Source organism: Mastomys coucha, unplaced genomic scaffold, assembly GCF_008632895.1.
Source record: "Mastomys coucha isolate ucsf_1 unplaced genomic scaffold, UCSF_Mcou_1 pScaffold20, whole genome shotgun sequence".
In the NCBI taxonomy this organism is placed as follows: domain Eukaryota; kingdom Metazoa; phylum Chordata; class Mammalia; order Rodentia; family Muridae; genus Mastomys; species Mastomys coucha.
In genome coordinates, this window is record NW_022196903.1 from 119894302 (window position 1) to 119918180 (window position 23879).

General features: G+C 40.3%; 1 pseudogene; it reads right to left on the reverse strand.

The window, feature by feature from the left end:
* Positions 1-220: 220 nt before the first annotated feature.
* Positions 221-23879, reverse strand: part of LOC116100005 — a 32741-nt pseudogene continuing 9082 nt past the window's right edge.

Consider the following 23879-nt stretch of genomic DNA (forward strand, 5'->3'; position numbering starts at 1 on the left):
TCCCCACTAGCTCTGTCACTAGCTAGCTATGACCTTGGACAAATTATGTTTTCTCTTTGAATCTCAGTTGACAAGCCTCAAGGCATAATTAATACTTTTCCTGTTTATAGAACCACAAAAGGATAAAATAAATATGAGAGTGCTTCACAAGTATGAAGTTACAGAATGATTGATTTAATTCTTCAGAGCAGAACTATATTTTCTTTTTAACAGACTTAATTCATTTTATTTTTTCTTGTATAAAAACCCTTATAATAGCCACGGCTAGAGCCTGGGTCCTCTGAATAGAGACTCTGGTGTGGGTTTTCACAAGAAGTTAAGTGAGTTCCTGATAAGGAGACTTGGTGAACACAGTCTCTTTTCAGAGGCCACAGGGTTCAAATAGCTGTAGGTCTTGGAGATGGCATCAAAGGTGGCCTTGGCAAAATTGCTCAGGGTGACAGTACAGCCTCTGGCTGAAGTGTAGCCATCATCTATATCAGCCATCATCAGTAGCTTTTTAAGCAGGAGCAGAGACCATGCCAGTGCCTCTGGGGGCAGGGATTAGACACACCAACACAGAGCCACAGCAGCTTGTCACCTTGCATGGAACAGTGTGGGGCTTGACAATCTTGTTCCCCCCAGTATCCTCACTGCACAGGGACGATGGAAAGGTAGGCCATGATGATGGCCCCTCAGATGGCAGTGGCTACCTCTTTGGAGCACTTAACACCAAGACCAATGTGACCATTGTAGTCCTCAACATTGACAAAAGCTTGGAACCTGGTCCATTGGCCAGCCCGAGTCTGCTTCTCTATGGACATGATCTTCAGGACCTCATCCCTTAGGGACACACCCAGGAAAAAGTCAATGATCTCAGACTCCTTAATGGGCAGGGAGAACAGGTATATCTACTCCAAGGACTTGGTCTTCATGTCCTTAACCAGGCGGATCCACTCCTTGTCTTCAGCTTTACAAGTAGAAGAGACATATTAATAACTACTTATGATGGTCTGAATGCATGACTTGAAATAAACTAGGTTGATTAGGAGATAAGGCCACCATTCACCAGTGGACTTAATCAAAGCCTACAGTCTTATAAAATGTTAATAAAACTCTGGACCAGTCATCTGTAAGAAATGGCATATCTGGGGATATACCATTGGGGAAGCTGGATATCTGCATATAAATGAAATGCAGCTATTCTCTCTCATCTTGTATACAAATCAATTCCAAATAGATCAAAGACATGAAATGTTAGAGATGAAATTCTGAATCTCCTAATAAAGAGCAGAAAGTACACTTTAGGATATGGCTTATATACAGGACTTCCTGAATAGGACTCTGGTTGCCCAGGCAAAAGGACCAACAGTCAACAAGTGGAATTTTGTGACATTAAAAAGCATCTGTCCTGCAAAGGCAGTTGTTCTATGGGGTGGGAACAAGATCTTTGCTAGATGTACTTCTCACAGAGGAATAATGTCTTCAACATACAAACAACTCAAAGAAGTGAACAACCCAATGAAACTGTGTTATAGAACTGAACAGGAAGTTCTCCAAAGAAATACAAATGGCTAAGAAAAACTGCGCACCATCCTCAGCCACCAGAGAAATGTAAATTAAAATTACTTTGATACCTCATTTTATCTCTATCAGAATGGTTAAGATAGAAGACAACAAGTGCTGGTGAGTTGAGGGTGGAACAGGGAACACTTCTGTGCACTGTTTCTGGGGATGCAGATTGGTGCATCACTGTGAAAATCAATGTGGCCCTCAGCAGACTGGAAATGAATCTATCATGTTACCTTGGTATAATGCTCCTAGAAATATACCGAAAGAACTCTATTTCATATTACAGAAAAATGATCAGTTGTGTTGACAGCTGCTTAGTTTAAAATAGCTATTGTAGTGAGACCTTTGGTTTCTTCACAAAGCACAGAAACACTGTAGGAATATGCTTTCATTTCAATCCCAGGTATGGGGACATGGGGTTGCTTCAGATTGTCCACAGCAGCTGACTATGATTTGCCTCATGCTCTAGCAGGAGTGTGATTTTGCCAGCAGCAGATAGTGTCTGTGATTGTGTGACCTTTGGAATCCTGGGGACTCTTCAGAGGGTATATAAATGCTAGGGCCCAGTGAGGTGAGCATGCTGTTGGTGGACTGTTGGTTAAGTAGTTGTGTGTGAAGAAGAAAGAGGAAGAGGAATAAATTAGATATCCTGATGGTGAAGATTAAACTTGTCCCCAATGATGTTCCTAATCAGCAGGAAGTAATAAGGTTGCCTCCTTTCCCCTCTATCCTTTTTTCTGTCCTATCTAATGTTAGGGGATTGGAAAGGTGGAAGGAAAGGGGTGGAGAAGGGTAGAAGAAAGAACCCACCAAGCAGCCAAAGCTGTGACATGGAGACAGCCCTAGAGGTCCATCAACTGCAGAACCTATGCACAACTGAATGGTTTTCAGTTGTAACAAACACATTGGGAATTTCAGGTAAATAGATGGGCCTGGAAAACATATGGAGGTAACCCAGACCCAGAAGTAGCAATATTACATGCTCTCACCTGTAGGTGGATTTTACTGTCAAATCTTTATATTTGTGTATTTAATTTAGAGTGTCTGTAAAATCCAGACAACTAGAAAAGGACCATTGGTGGAGAGGGAATACAGATCTTAAGGGAAGAGGGAGAGTAGAACATAGGACATAGGAAGGGGGAAATGGAAAGAACGGGGTGGAAGAGTTAAGTTGGGTGAGGGGTGGGAGAGTAAAGCGGAGGAGGAGACATGAGGAGATATAATACTAAGGATGTTTGAAAAGGCCATGTGAAAAGCTGTTATTTTATAACCTTCATATTTTTTAAATAAAGAAGTTTTGCTATAGTTACCATACACAGGGGGTAATGTTCCTCCCAGAATCCAAAGATTGCCAAGTTAAACATCCCAGTGCCAGGTTGGAATACCTCTCCTCAAGTTGTTAGTCAAGGGTATCATAGAGACCCTCAGAACAATAAAGACTGTTGCCACTCCTCCTGATTGGCCTCACTGAAGGCAACACAGTTTTACCACAGGAGATGGAAACATCATGAACCAGGTACTAACCAGGAAGCTTCCTCATGGATGACTAGTACTGGATGTGCTATATAGGCTGCCGAGAGTCAAAAGTCATCAACGTTATCCCATGAGCTACAATGACAGTTGTGGCAAGATATGGCCATGGTAGCAATAGTGACATGAATGTTCTAGGGTAACCAATGGTTTCCTGCAGTAAAAAGGCAGCCATAGTGTGCCAGTGAGTGAGTGGGACTGTATTCAAATAAAACAGGTGACTGGCTGATTCTGGCCCTTGGGCCATTATTATAGTCACTGTGGTTGGAGGTGACTGAATGATTTATATATTCATATAAATCCCTTTTTTTCCTGCCCTGAGTACAGCAGTCTCCTCTTGATAATCTCCCTTGACAACTAGACCCTCTCGTTGTCTGGTTGTCCAACTCATCCTCATATTTCCTCTTAGATACCACCTCTTGATACCTAGATTCCCTATCACTTTACCTTATCATGGTTGTATTTTCCACAGTAGAATATTTACATGTTTGCCTGCCTTCCTACTGTTTTCTAGATGTTTCTGAAGGGTCAAAAACCTCATGCCCCTCATAGGGGCACACTGAGACTGAACTGACAATCACAGAGTATGCATGAATCTAACCTAGGCCCTCTGCATGTATGTTATAGTTGTATAGCTTGGTGGTTTTGAGGGACCCCTAACAGAGGAAGTGGTGGTGGGGTGCTGTTTCTGACTATTATGCCTAGTTTGGGGACCCTGTCCTACTCTGTTGCCTGGCCCAGCCTTAATATGAGGGGAGATACCTAATCTTATTGCAACTTGATATGCCACCTTTCATTGGTATCCCTGGAGGTCTGCCTTTTTCTGAAGGGATGTGGAGGAGGATTGGATGTGGAGGGAGGAAGTATGGGGGATGGAGAAGGTGGGGAGAGGGAGGGTGGAAACTATGGTCAGAGTGTAATATATGAGAGAATTAATTAATAAAAAAATTTAAATCTCATGTTCCATTTTGATTCCCAATGCCTGGCAGGGTTCTAGGCACATGTAGCCCCCTCAATAAAACTTTAATGGTTTTCACTGAGTGAAGAGAAAGTCACCAAGTGGCTCTTTGGCTATCCATCTCTAATCCTAAGACTGGAGCTGAGAAAACCATGCCTGACTAGTTTCTTATCTCCATGGAAAGGCTTTGTTTGGTGGGAAGTCGTCCCTTCCCCCTTGGTCTGACTTCTCTCAGGGAATCAGAGCTCCCAAATTAAGAACCAAACACTGTACTCTTTTCTTGAGCAGTTCCCATCCCATTTACGGGGCCACTGAATGTTCTCAAATTTGTTTGACCCCACTTCCGGCAAGCACTCTCTTATACTGGCTTTAAAAATAAGCCCTCAGGGGAAATTGTTACATCTCTTTCCAAATGGTCTTATGAGTGCCAAAAGTGGTGGACAGTGAACCATCTGTGGTTAAGGGTGGAACAACCGCCATTCAGTCAGGCATCCTGGGACTGGCTGCAGCCTGCTCAGGGTCTGCCCTTTCCAGATCATCACTGATGATGTGTAAAATGATCCACTCTTTCAGCCAAGCCACCGTGTCCTGCTTTGAATAGACAAAGATCTAGACTGAGGATTTTACTGTCTACTTGAAAACAAAACAAAACAAAACAAAACTCAAGACAAAGAATGACTACAGAAGACATAGCATGGATAACAGGCTGAGAAGCTTGGAGACCTGGCATAGAATAAGTCACTTGTCATTTGCTTCCTATGCGGTCTTCTCAACCCATCCATGACCAACAAACTTTGGATGGGGTAATGTGAAATAATCTGTGTTGGTTTTCTTCTTGCATTTCCTCTTCCTCCATTCCAAAATATAGCCTGATGTCTGTGTTTTGTAACAACACAGGAAAAGCAAGATACTGCAGCCAACCTTCTCCAAACAAATGATCCCCTGAAAGCGTAACAAAAAATGCAACTGATTAATTTACTCCTTTACTTTTAAAATTGTTTGCTCACTGCCAGACACTATGCAGGACACTCGGTTACAGAGATGAGAAGCCGTGGTCTCTTTTCTAATGGATACTATACAAGCTGACACTAAATGCAAAGAGGGTTTAGAGTCAGGAGAGATCAGTAAAGGGTGGAGTTTCCCAAGAGGTGAGACTTTAACTGATCTCAAAGTGAGTGTGGAATGGGGATGGGTAAGAAGAACAGTGGATTCAGTTAGAGGAAATAGCATATTCAGCAGTGCAGGGGATTAAGTTCTCAGGGTGGGGAGCAGCGGCCTACAGTGGGAGATTAGGGTAGGGAGAAAATGAAAGATCATATCATCATGGAAGACTTCGACAATCTAGAACTGAACTCCAAGGGAGAGGCATGACAATGCCATTTTTTAAATAATTCAAGAAGTATAATGTTCTATTAAAACAATTATTTCTTTTATATGTATGTGTGTGTGTGCCTGTGTGAGTTTATATGCATTATAATACATGCAGGAGCCTTCAGAGACCAGTAGAGGGTATCAGATCCTCTGGAACTGGAGTATACATAGTTAGGAGTGATTATGTGGGTACTGGGAACTGAGCTTGGATCCTATGCAAAAGCAGCAAGTCCTTTTAACTTCTGAGCCAGCTCTCCAGCCCTCAATAAAATCTACTTCAAGTGTAAAATATAGCTCTTTTTACTACATTCAAGGAATTAATTAACCATCATCACATTCTAATACCAGAGCAGATAACATCTTTCTGATGATTTCTAAACAAAGAATATTCCTATGCGGTCTTCTCAACCCATCCATGGGTTGAATAAGATTGTATTTCAAGCAGATCACCTTAGTATCAGAGTTGGGATGACCACAGAAGACATATATAATGGGTAACAAGCCCAGAAGCTTGGAGACCTGGAATAGAATAATTCATACGACATTTTCTTCCTATTGGATCTTCTCAACTCATCCACAACAGGATTCATGATGGGATAATATGTGATATTCTGTGTTGGTTTTCTTCTTGCTGTATTTCTGCCCCCCCATTTAAAAAATGTAGCCTGATGTTCATGTTTTGTAGCAATTATGGAAAAGCAAGAGGCTGTGGCCAACCTTCTCCACCTTCTGCTTTAGGAATCCAGACCTCATATTTGGATTATATTTGAGAGCAGAGAGAAGACTGTTGTGAGGTAGTAGGAGTTGAGGCTACAAGATACAAAGGTCAGGGGATATTTCCCCACACTTTGGAGAGATGTTTTCTGGTTATGGGGGGAGGGGTGAGTAGGGACTTCACAAGGAGTGACAACCTACTAATTCTAGGAGATTGAGCCCAAGCCCCAGAACCTCAAACCTCAAAGACCAAAATTAATTAATTAGTTAATAATTCATTTCCTGTATCATTTTGTATGTATGGTGACACTTACATACAAAGGCCAGCCAGGTCTTCATAACAAGTTCCAGGGCAGCCATTACTTCATAAGGAGACCCTGTTTGAAAATAAACAACAAAACCAAAAACAACTGATAAACAACAGACAAACAAAAACCCCTCCTGCATCATCCAAGTGAGGCAGACAAGTTTGATTGTGGCTCCCAAGATCACAGGTCTTGGAGAGTGAGCACATCAGTCTTAAATGGAAGAGAGACTCCTAAGCATTCAGTTTTGCAGTAAACACCTAGGTTTTATTTTGCCCTGCTCTAGTGGGTGGGAAGCCTATAGCAATAGTAAGTGAACTGTCACCCGGGCAGGATGAGGAGCAAATGTGTGCTTTCTTGACAGGTCACCGTGGTTAGCGGCACTGTTTCTGAGGCCAACAAAACAAGCTCTGCAACCATGACTCACTCATTATAGAACCTTAAGGATTTTAACCCCTGTGGATCTTTGTGTTGTGGCTGGATGTGAAATGCCCTTGGCAGTTTGACATGAAGCAAGTGCCACTATTTTGGAAGGAAGGTTCTAGAAACTTTAGGAGGTGGGTCCTAGGTGGAAAGAATAAGTCATGGCATGTGGGGTGTGTTTAAAGGGCGTTTGCCTATGCCTCAGTCTCTTTCTCACTCTGTTTCTCATTCACCACATGTTCTGACCAAATACATGAGCATCAACAATTGCTGTCTGAACTCTTCAAAATCGTGAGACAAATATACCATCCTTTGATTTGTTCTCTCAGTTGTTTTGGTCGTAGGTACAAATGGTAACCAACACATAGGGCTTCCTCCAAATGGAAATGAAAATCAACTATCTCATAGTATTGTTCTAATGATTAAATAAATACATGTGAAATGCTTAACACTGCTTGGTATAAAGGTTTGATTTTACTATATGTGCTGAATAGTTTTATGTCAAATTGACACAAGCTGAAGTTAACTGAGGAGAGGGAACTGAGGGGGAGAAAATGCCTTCATAAGACTAAGTTGTGGGCAAGCCTAGAAGGTATTTTCTTAATTAATGGTTGATGGGGGAGAGTACAGCCCATTGTGGGTGATGCCATCCCTGGGATCATGTTCCTGGGTTCTTTGAGAAAGCAGGCTCAGCCAGCCATGGGGAGCAGACCAGTAAGCATCACCCCTCCATAGCTGTTGCATCAGCTGCAGCCCCCAGGTTCCTTCCTTGTATGAGTTCCTGCCCTCACTGCTTTTGATGATGAACTGTTATATGGAACTATGGAAAAAGTAAAACTTTTCCTTCCAAAGTTGCTTTGGTCATGGTGTTTTATTACAGCCTTAGAGACCTTAACAAGTTTATATTGGATAAGAGGGTGTTGCTGTGACATGACCGTGTTGTTTGGTCATGGTCGTAGAAGGACTTAGGAACTTTGTGCAAGTAAAGCTATTGAGTGTTCAATGATGGGTGAGCTGTTCTGTAGGAGCACGGAAGATAAGAATGTTGAAGGTTTTTACCTATAGCATTTCCTCCACTTTTCTAGTTTTTGTCTTTATCTTCTGAAACCTTTTTCTATCCTGTTTCCACCTGAGTTCTTTGTTACAGGATTACAATCTACCACCCATTCTCAATGATGTTTTTCCTTCTTGTTCATTCATTTGAGCAAGCAAGTGCTTTGTGATGGTTGATCATGACTATCAGTTTGGTGGTCTTTAGAGTTACCTAGGAGACACACTTTGGATATGTCTCATCTCAGGATACCTCAAATATGAGGACAGCAGGAGTTGGCTACTTTCTCCCCTCCCAACCTGGCACCATAAATCTGACTCCCCCATAAACTCCACTATAGCAGGAATTTATTTTCCTGACAGTTACCAGGCTTCACTCCTTGTTTGACTTTATAAGGTTTCCTCTCTACACCTAGACCTTACAAGCCCTGAGTATGTAGATGCAGTATCTTGCAATACCCCTTCCTTGATCAATGATGTATGGCCACACAAACCTTGCCCCAGAGACCCTGGCTACCATACCAGGGGAATAGGTATCCCTCCCTAATAAACTGGATTAGTTCTCCCAAGCTGTGTTCATTGCCCAGAAGAAAATGCATAACTCTGAGTGCCTACAAAAGAAACTGAAGAGAGCTTACACTAGCAGCTTGATGGCACACCTGAAAGCTCTAGAACAAAAAGACGCAAATACATTCAAGAGGAGTAGATAGTAGGAAATAATCAAACTCAGGGCTGAAATCAACCAAGTAGAAACAAAAGAACTATACAAAGAATGAACAAAACCAGGAGCTGATTCTTTGAGAAAATCAACAAGATAGATTTAACCCTTAGCCAGACTAACCAGAGGGCACAGAGACAGTATCCAAATTAACAAAATTAGAATGAAAAGGGAGATATAAAAACAGAAACTTAGGAAATTCAAAAAAATCATCAGATCCTACTACAAAAGCCTATACTCAATAAAACTGGAAAATCTGGATGAAATGGGCAATTTTCTAGACAGATATCAAATACCAAAGTTAAATCAAGATCAGATAAACCATCTAAACAGTCCCATAACCCCTAAAGAAATAGAAGCAGTCATTAAAAGTCTCTCAACCAAAAAAAAAAAAAAAAGCCTCAAATACATGGGCACAGGGGAAAATTTCCTGAACAGAACACCAATTGCTTATTCTCTAAGATCAAGAATTGACAAATGGGACCTCATCAAATTGCAAAGCTTCTGTAAGGCAAAGAACACTGTCAATAGGACAAAACAGTAACCAACAGATTAGGGAAAAAAAATCTTTATCAATCCTACATCCAACAGAGGGCTAATATCCAATATATACAAGCAACTCAAGAAATTAGACTCCAGACAACCAAATAACCCTATTAAAAAATGAGATGCAGAGCTAAACAAAGAATTCTCAACTGAGGAAACTCGAATAGCTGAGAAGCACCTAAAGAAATGTTCAACATCCATAGTCACCAGGGAAATGCAAATCAAAACAACCCTGAGATTCCACCTCACACCAGTCAGAATGGCTAGGATAGAAAACTCAGATGCTGGCTAGGTTGTGGAGAAAGAGGAACACTACTCCATTGTTAGTGGGATTACAAGCTGGTACAACCTCTCTGGAAATCAGTCTGGCGGTTCCTCAGAAAATAGTACATAGTATTTACCTGAGGACCCAGCTATACCACTCCTGGGAATATACCCAAAAGATGCTTCAACATATAACAAGGACACATGTTCTACTATGTTCATAGCAGCCTTATTTATAATAGCCAGAAGCTGGAAAGAACCCAGATGTTCTTCAACAGAGGAATGGATACAGAAAATGTGATACATTTACACAATGGAGTACTACTCAGCTATTAAAAACAAAGAATTCATGAAATTCTTAGACAAATGGATGAAACTAGAAAATATCATCCTGAGTGAGGTAACTCAATCACAAAAGAACACACATGGTATTCACTCACAGATAAGTAGATATTAGCCCAAAAGCTCAGAATAGTCAAAATACATTTCACAGACCACATAAAGCTCAAGAAGAAAAAAGACCTAAGTGTGGGTGCTTTTGGTCCTTCTTAGCAGAGGGAACAAAATACTCATGGGAGCAAATATGGAGACAAAGTGTGGAGCAGAAACTGAAGGCAAGGCCATCCAGAGACTGCCCCACCTGGGAATCCATCCCACATACAATCACCAAATCCAGTCTTGGAATTGTGGATTCCAAGAAGTGCTTGCTGATAGGAGCCTGATATAGCTGTCACCTGAGAGGCTTTGCCAGAGCCTGACATATACAGAGGCAGAACCTTGTAGCCAAACATTGAACTGATCACAGGGTCCCCAATGGAGGAGTTAGAAAAAGGACTGAAGGAATTGAAGGGGTTTGTAACCCCATAGGAAGAACAAGAATATCAACCAACTAGAGCTCCCAGGGTCTAAACCACCAACCAAGGAGTATACACATGGAGGGTTCCATGGCTCCAGCTTCAATTCATGGATCCATCTATGTAGCAGAGGATGGGCTTGCCAGGCGTCAATGGGAAAAGAGGCCTTTAGTCCTGTGAAGGCTCGATGCCCCAGTGTAGGGGAATGCGAGAATGGGGAGGTGGGGGTTGGGATAGGGGGTTTGTATGTGGGGGGAATCAGGAAAGGGGATAACATTTGAAATGTAAATGAATAAAATATCAATACAAAAATTTAAAAAAATAATTTAATGATGAAATCATATATATATATATATATATATATATATATAATGTACAGTGTAGTGTTTTAATATATGTATACACTGTAGAAAGGCAAAACCAAGTTGGCTGTGATGCATTTTTATTTGCTTTCTGGGATGAGAATATTTAAAAACTTGTCTTAGCAGTTTCTAGTCTTACCATGCCTAGCATTATAGATAGCCCCATTATGCCAGCTGGGAGCTCTGCCACTCAGCAGCAGCCCCAATTTGTCAATGAACCTTTGTTAACTGCAGCTATCACATTATCCAGAAGGTAAAAACTTGCGTCTCTTGTCTAGCTGAAAGTGTACATCCTTTCTTTAACATCTTCCTAATCCTCCACTCTCCTCCAGCCCATGGTAACCACCATTCTTCAACATGTTTTAGATTCTAAATGTAAATGAGATCACGTGGTGCTTGTCTTTCCCCGCTGTCTTATTTGACGTGGTATAATGTCCTCTAGATTCATTTGCAGTGTCACAAATCCTTCTGTAATGGCTTCAAGGAGATTGTCCTTTGTAAGTTCATGTATTTGAACAGGTGGCCCTAGTCGGTGGCACCGTGTGTGGAGGATGAGGAGGAATGGCCTTGTTAGAGGAAATGTGTCGCTGTGTGGGCTTTGGAAGTTTAAAGACTGTGCCTTCTCCAGTTGTTCCCTTGGCTTTATGCATACAGCTCAAGATGTGAACTCAGCTTGATGCTCCAGCTGTGATGACTGTCTGCCTCCATGTCTCCCTGCAGGATTGGTGATGGATTCTTACTCTTCCAGAACCATAAAACCAAACAGTTCCTTCTATGCTTTGCCCTGATTATGGTATTTTTTCACAGTAATAGAAAAGTAACTCAAGCACTTTCTCTTTCAAGTAATTATCCCACTGTGTATATATATACTATTCAATTTAATCTAGTCATCTCTTGATGAATACTTAGAGTGAATCCACTCTATTGGCTATTGGGAATAGTGTTGCAATAAGTATGGTCTCTCCTGGACACACTGTTTTATCTCCTTTGACATATACCTAGAAGTAGGATTGCTAGATCTTGCCGAAGTTCTGGTTTAAAATCTTTGAGGACCCTCCACACTGCCTTCCATCTGGTTGTACTAATTTATGTTACTTGAGGCAACCAATAAAGCATTATTTTCTTGATGACCTTTTAAAATGATTGTTATTCGTGTACAGGAATATTACTAATATCATGAGTGGACTTCATATCCTAGAGATTTGTGGATTTGCTTACTAATTCTGGCAGGTTTTGGTAGAGTCTTCAGGATTTTATGTATAAGGAGTCATGTGTAGGCAGAGACAATTAAAGAGAGATGAACATTAAAGAAGTCTTTAAAGGATATGAAATTGGAAATAAATACAGATATTTTATGCTATATAGGGATAAAAAAGTAAATGATTGACAGAAGATAGGTAGGGAGATATTGAAAAGAACTTGAGAAGTAGATTCTATAATGAGAATTTTATAGAGATAGAAACAATCAAAAATAACTGGTAGTTTGAATAGGCTTGGCCCAGTGAGTGACCTATTAGGAAGTGTGGCCCTGTTGGAGTAGGTGTGGCTTTGTTGGAGTAAGTGTGTCACCATGGACTCAAAGACTCTCATCCTAGCTGCCTAGAAGCTAGTCTTCTCCTAGCAGCCTTCAGATGAAGATATAGAACTCTTAGTTCCTCCTGTACCATGCCTTCCCAGACACTGCCATGATCCCACCTTGATAATAAAGGACTAAACCTCTGAACCTGTAAGCCAGCCCCAATTAGATTTTGTCTGTATAAGAGTTGCCTTGGTCATGGTATCTCTTCACAGCAGTAAAACCCTAACTAAGACAATAACCAATGAAATTATATAATTGATAGATCAAATAATACAGATCTATAATGAGTTCAGAATGAAATAAAAATAGATAATAGGAAAAAACATAAATACTTAATACATAAGTATGTATTAAGTTATTTCCAGCCTTGGATGGGGGCAGAGGGTGCCATTCTAAGTCCTGTCCTCCTTCCTGCCAACACCCTACCTATGCTCCTCAATTCTTATCTCTGTCTGAAGTGCAGACTGTGGTTCAGATGTGGTCTGCATCTTTCTCAGGTAAGAATTTTCTGCTCACTGTCCTAAACAGTTTGTCAACCTATTTTATCCCCTTTAACTTTCTAGCTGCTTCATGTATGCAGTTCTCTTCTACATTCTGAAAGGCAGTGTCCACAGGGAAGATGGGTTTCCCGTTCTGCCCTTAGCATCCCATCTCTACAGAGCTAAGAGTTTTCTGAAGACTTGTACCATGTCAGTTGGATTAGCAAGAGCACTGTCACTATCCTGTAGGATATCACTAGTCACCCCTAGAAGGGTCATTGATAAACAGGTAACTTAGAGGGAACTTGACATCTTGCCTTGATACAAATGGAACATATTTAGGATCCAGTCATACATCTCCCCCAGGCCCATGCTTCTTAAGGATTTAGACCTTTGTGACTACATTTTCCTATAAATAGACTTTCCTGCAAGGTGATGAACTCTCAGGGCAGAGACTATGTAAACACAGTTGTAAAAGTGTTATACAATGAGCAGGTGTTGCCATTTGGTACACATCATTTTCAACTATCTGAAAATCTCTATCATCACTTGGTTGATGTGCCAATTTCTAAGGACCAAAATTGTGTGGGTGGGAGAAGAGTAGATTTGGGTATAAGAAAAGTGATACAGAATTTCCATTACACAGATCCTGATTATAGGACAAGGGCCCTGTTCAGATCCAGAGAAAGTTCTGGTCATCTCTGCCAGATGAAACTCCCCCAGAATGATCTAAACCAGTTCTTTCCCTCCTAGACAAGAGGAAGGAAAAGTCCCATTCAGAACCACAGGGAAACAAGGCTTCCTTGCTGATTATATACAATTTACAGCAGTGTTTCATTTGGTGTCCAGGAGCCTGTAATAGCTGGAATTACCCTTGTTCCTCTTTCCCTTTGCAGGGACAGAGCTGAGGAGTGCTCTGTGGTTACGTGTCAGGGGATGACATCCTTATGCCAGACTTGTTTGGCTCTGGCACTGTGTTGTAATCGTGTGTGTGTGTGTGTGTGTGTGTGTGTGTGTGTGTGTGTGTGTGTTCAGCATTAAAATGTTCTCTTTCCATTGCTTTTCAGTTCACAAGGAATAAATTTAATATTTTATCGTATTATTTATTCTCTGACGAGAAGTGAAGGAGGAAGAAAAGGAAAACAGAAAGTTATGTCCTCCTATTGACATAATATCCTATGCAGATAGGAATTACATGTATGATGGAAACGGGAAAATGGAAGTGAGTCCGGCTATCGTGGGCTGGTGGTTAAGAGAGGCCAGGAAATACAAAGCTGGTGCAACAGCCTCTCCAGATGATGAAGGTAAATGTCGCTGTATGGGGACATTTCAGCCTGGCCACTCCTAGGAATTTTGTAAGTGTCATGGATGGAGGCAAACAGTATAAAATACTATAAATGTTGACCTGGGGGAATAAAGTATTTCTGTAGAAGATCAAATAGTAAAACATTATTATTTCATAAGCCATATGGTTTTTAATACAGTGATTCAACTCTGCTATCATACACCAAAGGCAGAAAAAATGCATAAACTAGAGATGGCCACATCCCAATGAAACATCATTGATTAAAATGGACAAACAGAAGGATTTGGCTGGTGGGCCATATTTTCTCTAAGTCCTGCTTCTATAGTCATACTATTAGGATCTATTCTGAAAAGTCTTGAAAGTTCTAGAATAAGTTCAGAATCATAAAAGACAGGTAAGGAAAGGAACACTAGATAGAGATGGCGTCAGACAACTACTCTTCTGAGAAAAGAAAACCATGACGTGTTTGGGCCCCTGGCCATCATAGACAGGGGTAGACATCTTAATCTGTGGGCAAATTTGGGGACTCCCCTAAATTTAGAAATGTGGATATATATAAGAAAAACAATTCTGATCATTAGCAGAGGAATAAAACTGGAATCCTAACATAAAAGAAACTGACACCTCTAGTAGTTATTTCTGTGTAATGAATTAACCCCAAACCTTATGACTTAAATTCTATTGTTAGATTCTTAAATATCTATTGTTTCTACTAGTTTTGAGGGTCAGGGATTAAAGAAGAGCTTTGCCACATGATCCTGCTCATGACTTCTCATGCAGAACAGTTCTAGGTCAGCCACACTACAATGCTACCTGCTCCCCAAGGCTTCACAAAACCTAGATGCTCTGCTCCACATACCTGACAGCAAGAGCTATGGCCCAGATGCCTTAGGGCCTCTCCATGTGGGCCTTTCCATGGTGCTCACTTCCCCCAGAGAAGCAATGGAAGACAGAAGCTGAAATGCCCTCCATGAACTGCCCTGAGAACTCATACACCATCAGCTTTACCAGACTCTATTCATCACCAAACCCAGCCCTAATTCTGCACAGAGGAGGGACTGATCACGGGATAACTACAAGGTTGTCATGATTAGCAAGGAGAATCTTAGAAGCTGGCTTATACCATCAAAATAAGTGGAGGTAAAAACTGTAACTCATGCTTCATCAGTCCCAATACATCCCTTCCCTCTTTCTGTGCAATGTAAGGTAACAATTTTCCAGTTCACACGCACATGCACAAAGGATGCCCACAGAGACCAGCAGAGGGCAATGGATCCCCTGAAGCTGGAGTAACAGGCAGTTGCAAGCTGCCCCTGTGTATGCTGGGAATTAAACTCTAGTTCTCTGCAAAAGCAGCAAGCACCCTTAACTGCTGAGCCATCTCTCTAGTCCTCTGTTTGCAATTTTTATGCCAATACCTCAGTCTCTTTATTTCTGTGGCTTCATAGAAGTCTTGAACTGAGACTTCAAATTTTCAATGTTGTTCGCTTTCAAAATTGTCTTGACTATTTTCAGATTTCTCCATTTTTAAATAGTTTATTGCCTATTTTTTAAAAATAGTTTTAATGCAAGCTAATTTCTATGGCACAGGGTTTTCTTTTTTCAATGTAAAATTTAGAGGTTTAGTGAATTCATAATTATACAACAATCCCATGATTCAATTGTAATGCCTTTAAAATTATGATGATGATGATGATGTGTGTATATTATTATTATATTATATATGTTCTATATTATGATGATTATGTGTGTATATGATACATGTGTGTGGGCCTGTACTCAGTGACATTGAGGTCAGGAAACAACTGGACAGAGTGGGCTCCCTCCTTCTTCCTTTGTGTGGATTCCAGGGAGCAAATTCAGGTTGCACGCTCATGTGCAAACACTTTGCCCACAGCCACGTTACCTTCCTTGCAACTCAATTTTCAAATCATTTTTATCCTCCAAAGATAAAAATCTTCATCACGTTCCTGTGTAGTATCTTCCCTTCCTCACATCCTTGTCTCTGATACTAACCTACTTGCCATCATTACCATCCCGTAAAGGACATTCCATGTAAACAGAATTACGTAATTGTTGCTTATGATTTCTTTCTTGAGATGGAGCCTAGCTTCTTCTAACTGGTGTGTTTCTGAGATGTTTCCTGTTTCATGTCCATCAGTATTTCATAATAGCTATTACCAAAGGTCACATTCTCAGCATGTGCTGTGTCCATTCTTCTATTGCCAGTTCATTTACCTCTTGATAATTATTTTGTTGTTGTTAAGTCCATTAATGGACAAGCCCTGTGTGGGCATATATTTCACTTCTAGCTGGTAAATGTAGGAGTGGAATAGATGGGTTAATTTTTTAAAGACCCACTAAAGATATTAAAGTATTTTTCAAGACTGTATAATTTTATATTCCCACCAGCAGTGCATTACAGTTCTGACTTTTTCATAAATCCCCAAACCTCATAATATCTATTTTTCTATGGAGCTGTCCCAGTGGATGGGAATGGGTATCTAACTGTGGTTTTAATCTGTATTTCTCTAATGACCAATGACATCAAACATCTTCCCATTTCCTTATTTGGCATTTACATATCTTCTTTCATGTGAGTCTTTATGTTACTGTCACTGTGGTAAATATGCAGACAATATCACAATCAACACTAAACATTACAGTGGGACACAAAATCTGTGGATGATTTACATCGGGCTGCTTTTTATGAATTCTGAGCGTTCTTTATTGTGGTTAAGTGAACTTTATCAAATACATGCTTTTTAAGTATTTTTTTCCTAGTTTTCAGTGGTAAAGAAATAGAAGAGCAGGGGGATGCTGAAATAGGATCCCGTTTTGTAGCCCAGGCTGGCCTTAAGTTAAACCCAAGCTCCTTCTGCCTCAGTTTGCCCAGCGATGATATAGCAAGTGTGTTCCACTGTGGCCCACATGTTTTACTTTCCTAACAATATGCTCTGAGACACAAAAGCCTTGCTTGTGATAAAGTCTACTCCATCAAATTTTTACCCATGGTAATAGAGGTTAAAACCATATTTTCACATGTGGCAATTATCTCAGAACCACTTTTTGTAAAGAACTACTCTTTCTCTGTTGAAGTTAAGTGATGGATCTGTCTAGAGTACATTGATGCAGCTGATGAACGCCTCACTGGCACATCCTTCCCTGAAGCCCAGACATGGGTGTGCGTTGAGGTCCTTCCTATGTGTACTGTGGCCTTCGACAGATAGTAATGAGATGTATCTGCTCTCACGTTATCGTGTACAACAGTTTCTCTGTCCCATAGGTCTGCCCTGGTCTCTGTCTTGTCATGCATTCCTTCTGCTCCACTACAAACTACTAATTTATGACATCATCATAGTTTTGTCTTCTCGGAGATGTCATGCTGTTGGAATAGCACAGGGTGTGGCTCTGAATAGTCAGCTTCTCACAGAGTAGATGGGCTCCTTTGCATCTCTCCGTTGTATTTCTACAGCCAGACGTCCATTTCTTCTCAGTGAACAACACATTGCTTGGACATGACACGATTTATATCTCTACCCCTTCTAAAGGGCATGCTGCCCACTTTAAAGCTTTGAGAGTTTTTGATAAAGGTGCAATAAGTGTCCACTCTGAGCTTTTGCATGGGCATGTTTTCAACTCAGTTGGGCTCATTGCCAGATCATATGTGTTCCCACCAGCAATGGCAAGACTCCCTGTGGCTCCACATCCTTACCAGTGTTCAGCGCTGTCAGTTCTGTGGGTTCCCATTGTCTAATGCACTGATAAATTGTTTGAGAGAATTGTACACTGAGACATTTATTTGTGAACATGCGTATCTCTCTGGTTCTTCTCTGACATATTTCATTAGAGTTTATAGTTTCCCTCACATAGGTCTTCTGAATGAGTTGTCATATGTATATATAAATGTTTCGCACGGAGGAGTGAGGATATAAATGATAATGTAACTCTGACTTCAAACTCCCCCTACTCATGGGTAGCATATAGAAAAGTGGTGAAGAGTCAGAGAATGGCTCAGTGGGTAGAAGGGTTTCTGGTGAACCCTGATGATCAGGCATCTACCTCTGGAATTCGCATAAAGATGAAAGGTGAGAACTGACTCCTCAAAGTTCTCTTCTGACCTTCATATGTACCTGTGACTGCCACTCTCCCAAATGCATATCACACGTGCGCACACACACACACACACACACACACACACACACACACCATTCATTTGTACATACATTTATGAATATATATGCACATAATGATGTTAGTAATAATAAAAGAAAGTAGGCTTTTGTTCATTAATCTGCATCTTTCATTGTTACAATTATTTGTTGATGCCAAGAAAAAATTTTTCAATTATTTTGAATCTTCCTCATTAGCAACAACACTATCTGGAAACACTAGCTTTATTTTTCTTCCTTGTTTATTTTTATTTATTTTCTTTGTCTCATTGTTCTATCTAGGACATCTAAGGGAGAGTTGTAAAGGAATGAAGAGTGGAATTATCACTACCTTGTCTGTGCTTAAACTTGGGTTTTGTAAGGTTTTTCTTTCCTTTTTTTCTTTTGAGACAAGGTCTCACTTGTAGCACGAATTGTCCTGGGATTCTTTGTAGACTGAGTTGGTCTCCAACTGACAGGGATCATTCTGCTTCTGCCTCCCACATGCTGGGATTAAAAACATGCATGCAACAATGAGCATGAATTTTATTTTTTATTAAAAATGTTTGCATCTATGTTCATAAACAATACTGGTATATTTTTGTCTAGTCTGTATTTGGCCCTGGTATCAGGGTAATTCTGGGTTCATAAATCAGTCTTCCTCTTTTTATGTCATAAAACTGTCAAATACATTCTTTAAAGACTGGTGGAAGCCAGGAAAGAGGGTACACACCTTTGATCCCAGTGCACTTGAGGCAGAGTTAGGCAGAGCTCTATGAGTTTGAGGCCTCATCTACACAGCAAGTTCCAGGCTAGTCTGAACTACATAGTGAGACTGTGTCTCAAAATATTAAAAAAGAGAAATAAAGTCTAGTAGAATTGGGGCATGACTCTTTCCAGCCTGGGTGTTCTGTTTAAAGGTTTTTTTATTTCTACCCATTGATTATGGCTGAGCTTAAATTATTTTTTTTAGCTTAAATTATTTATACCCTCCTGGTTTAATTTTGATAGATATGTGTATGAATTTGTCCATTTCTCCTGGACTTTCCAGGATGTGGAAGATAGTTTTCCAAAGTATTTCTTAACGATTGCTGTATCTCACTGGTATCTGATGGGATGTCAACAGATTTGTCATCTGTTAATCTGAAGTTTCACACTTTGTCATTTGGTTAGTTTGGGTGAAGATTGTTGATCCTGTTTATTTTTCAAAGAATGGTCTTACTGGTTTTTGTGTTGTTTTTAGTCTCCTTTTCTTTAATTTCTTCTCTGGTCTTTATTATTTCTTTCTGTCTAGAGCTTTGGTGTGTGTTTGTTCTTGCTTTTCTAAGACCTTTTCTAAGGTATACCTGAACTTACTTGAAGTCTCTGATTTTCAGTGTAAGTACACGCAGCTCTAAGGATTCCTCTCAGGACCACATCCCTATATCCTGAAGGATCCCATAAACAGCACTATTGTTTTCCTTTTAATATGTGAGTATTAATTGAATAATCTACTATTCACATTTTATCCTTTGTTTCTTCAGTGACCTTCTGAACATTCACAGGTACATTGTTCAATCTTGAAGTATCCATATTTTTCTGTGATTTCTCTTAGTATTGGAATATAGTTCCCCTGGTTTGTTTCATCTGTGTGTAGTGGAGGTATGTGTATATGTTCCTGTGTGCAGAGAGGCTAGAGTTCCCTATTGACTAGCTTCCTCTGTGACTCTCCACCCTATTTTTGAGGCAGGGTCTCTCACTGAGCCAGGAGCTCATCAGTTCAGCAAGACTACCCAAGAGATCTTCTTGTCTCCACTTCCCTAGCTCTAAGGATTAGGGCACATACTGCTGCACTTAGCCTTTATAGATGTGTGGATCCAACTCAGAGCCTCATGCCTGGGTGGCAAGCAGTGTACTGACTGAACCATCTCCCCAGTCCTTGTCTTATAGTTTATTCTGTTATGATCTGATGAGACACAAGAAATTATTTCAGCTACTTTTATTTATTAAAATTTGATTTATGAGCTAAAATGCGATCTATTTTAGAAAAAAGTTTGATGTCCCACTAAGAAGACTGGGTGTTCTGCAGCAATTAAAGGGGATATTCTATAGATACCTGTTAACTTCATTCAATCTATGGTGATATTTAACTCTGATGTTTCTTTGCTGACCTTTAGTCTGGATGACATGTCCATTGATAAAAGTAGGGTATTGAAGCCACCTGCTATCATTGTATCTGTCCTTTTGAATATATTAGTGTTTATTTAATACATAACACACACACACACACACACACACACTTGTTATGTATTCTCAGTGGAGTATTTCTTTCTAACATGTGGTGGCCTCTTTTCTTCTGTTTTTCTGTTCGAATATTCTTTTTTCTATGTTTCTTTTATTCATATAGATTTTTTTCACACAATATATTCTGATTCTAGTTTCTCCTCCCCCAGCTTCACTGAGGTCCTCCCCACCTCCCCACCCCATGCTGATCCATACCACCACAGGGCTGCTTTGGCGGTGGCCTCTTTTTATCTCATCTGACATTAATTGAAAGTCTACTTTAGCAGATCGTGATAGAACCAAAGAACAACTGAGACGAAAGTCAAGACCCAGAACTTTTAAAAAACCACAATAACAATCATGCTTAATGAGTTCAAAGAATTCAAAGAGGTCATAAAGAAATATTTGAATGAACTTAGGGGGGACAGGCATAAACTGATTGAAATCCACGAAAACAAACATCTGAAAGATGTGTTAAAGATAATGAATTCAGCAGAGATAAGAAATACCAAAGAAAGTATAAACTGAAATCAAAGTTTCAAAAAGTGTATTAAAAACACTCAGTGGAAAACCTCATCAACAGAATGTAAAGGGCATGTAAAGGACAGAATTTAGGACCTGAATACAAAGTAAAATAATTAGATCATTCAAAGAAAATGATTTAAAACAAACAAACAAACAAACAGACTATACAGTATGTTGGAGACATCATGAAAGGACCAAACTTAAAAATTACATATCATTAGAGAAAGTGAAGAACTCCAAGACAAAGGTGTAGAAAATGTCTTCAATAAAATCATAGAAGAAAACTCTCCAAATCTAAAGAAGGAGGTGTACTTCTAGTACAAGGAGCACAGAGAATGAAAACAAGACAGGAAGTGGAAATAAACTTTCTCTATGCCACAACGTAGTTAAAACAGTCACCATACAGAGCTAAGAACATGTATCGAAGTTGCATGAGAAAAGATACAAGCCAAGTGTAAATTCAGACACATCAGAGCAACAGATTTGCCAATGAAAACTCTAAAAGGCCAGAAGAGCTTGGAACAATGTGCTTCTAGTACTGAAAGATGTCACACCAGATGACCACCTGGCAAAACTATCTGCATTAGTTACTTCTCTGTTTCTGTGGTGAAATGCCATGGCCCAGGCAATGTAGAGAAGAGTCACTTGGGGACTACGATTCCAGAGGGGTAAGAGTGTGTCAGGGTAGGCCTGCAGAGCATCATAGAGCAGGCACAATGGCAGGGGCAGGAAGTAAAGAGCTCACACTTTAATTGCAAGCATGAAGCAGAGAGAGAGACCTGGAAGTGGTATGAGGCTTTAAACTCGAAGAGTTTGTCCCCAGTGATGTACTTCCTCTACAAAGGCTGTACCTTCTCTTAACCTCACCAAACAGTGCCACCAACTAGGGACCTAATGTTCAAGTCCCTGAACCTACAGGGGAAATTTCTCAGTCACACAACTATACTGTTTATCATAAGTGAAGAGAAAATTTTTTTTCATTGTAAAAACAGGCTAAGGGAATATACAATAAAAATTTTAAAAAAACCATTGAGCAAAATAATATCATAGACCAAATGGCTCTAACAAACACTTACAGAAGATTCAATTCAAACACTCTAGGACACATTCTTCTCAGCCACCTATCAGCTTCTCTAGAACATTTCACATGTTTTAACCAAAGCAGATCTGAACAAACATAGGGCCACTGTAATAACTCCATGTATTCTATCTGACCACACTAGAGTGAAGCGTGAAGTTGATAGAAGAAATGCCAGAAAATACCCAAACTCATGGATATTAAACAACACACTCTTGAATGATTGGTGAACCATTAAAAAAATCATGAACTAAATGAAAAACAGCTCAGAATTAAATGAAATCAAGAACATAACATACCAAAACCTCTGGGATACAATGAAAGCAGTCACAAAAGGGAAGTATATAAGTGTTTATATTAAAGACAAACAAACGCCCCACACACCTATGGACCCTGGATTTTTGACAAAGAAGCTAAAACTATACACTGGAAAATAGAAAGCATCTTTAACAAACAGTGCTGATCTAACTGGATATCTGCATGATAAAGAATTCAAATAGATCCACATCTATCACCCTATACAAACCTCAAGTCTAAGTGGATCAAAGACCTCAACATAAAACTGGATACACTAAACCTGATAGAAGAGATAATGGGGAATAGCATTGAACACATTGGTATAGGAGACAACTTCCTGAATAGAACACCAATGGCTCAGACACTAAGATCAACAATTAATAAATGGGACCTCATGAAACTGAAAAGCTTCTATAAGGCAACAGACACTGTCTGAAGGACAAGATGACACCCTCCAGAATGGGAAAAGATCTTCACCAACTCCACATCCAACAGAGGGCTGATATCCAAAATATATAGAGAACTCAAAAAACTAGATGTCTACAAACCAAATAATCCAATTAAAACAGGGGTACAGGTCTAAACAGAAAATTCTCAACAAAGGAAACTCTAATGGCTAAGAAGCACTTGAAAAGAAATAAAATAATCATGGGAGGCAGAGGTAGGGGGAAAGCTGTGTGGGAGGGGGGCAAAAGAGAGTCAGGGTTAAGTATGGGGAGAGACAGGAAGAACACCCAGAGGGCCAAGAGAATGACTCAAAATATGCAGCAGTGAAGTTTAGAGGGCAGGGGGGGCCTCTAAAAATTGATCAAGGACTAAAGGAACAACCACCTAGTGACCCGCTCAACTTGGGATCCATCCCATACATGCACACCAAATCCTGACACTATTATTGAGGTCATGCTGTGCATGCAGAGATGAGCCTGGCATGGCTGTCCTCTGAGAGGCTCTACCAGCAACTGACTGAGACAGATGAAGATACTTACAGCCAACCACTGGATTGAAGTCGAGGACCAATATGGAAGAGTTAGAGGAAGGATTAAAGGAACTGAGAGGAATTGTAACCCCATAGAAAGAACAACAGTGTCGACTAACTTGACCCCTCAGAGCTCCAAGACACTAAGCCAAAATTCAAGGTCTGGTCTGTGGCCCAGAGCACATGTGTACCAGAGGACTGCCTTGTATAGCCTCAGTGGGAGAGGATGAGCTTAATCCAGTGGAAACTTGATGCCCTGGGGGTGAAGTGGGGGTGGGTGGGTGGGTGGGTGGAGAGCACCTTCTCAGAAGTAGGGATAGGGGATAGGGGGTGGTGAACTTGAGGAGTAGGTACTGAGAATGGGGACAACTTTTATAATGTAAATAGATAAAACAATTTAATAATAAAGAAGTAATGTTCAACATCCTTAGCCATCAGGTAAATAAATGCAAATCAAAATGAGTCTGAGATTCCATCTTACACCCATCAGAATGGATAAGATCAAGAACTCATGCTGGGCAGTGGTGGCACACGCCTTTAATCCCAGCACTTGGGAGGCAGAGGCAGGAGGATTTCTGAG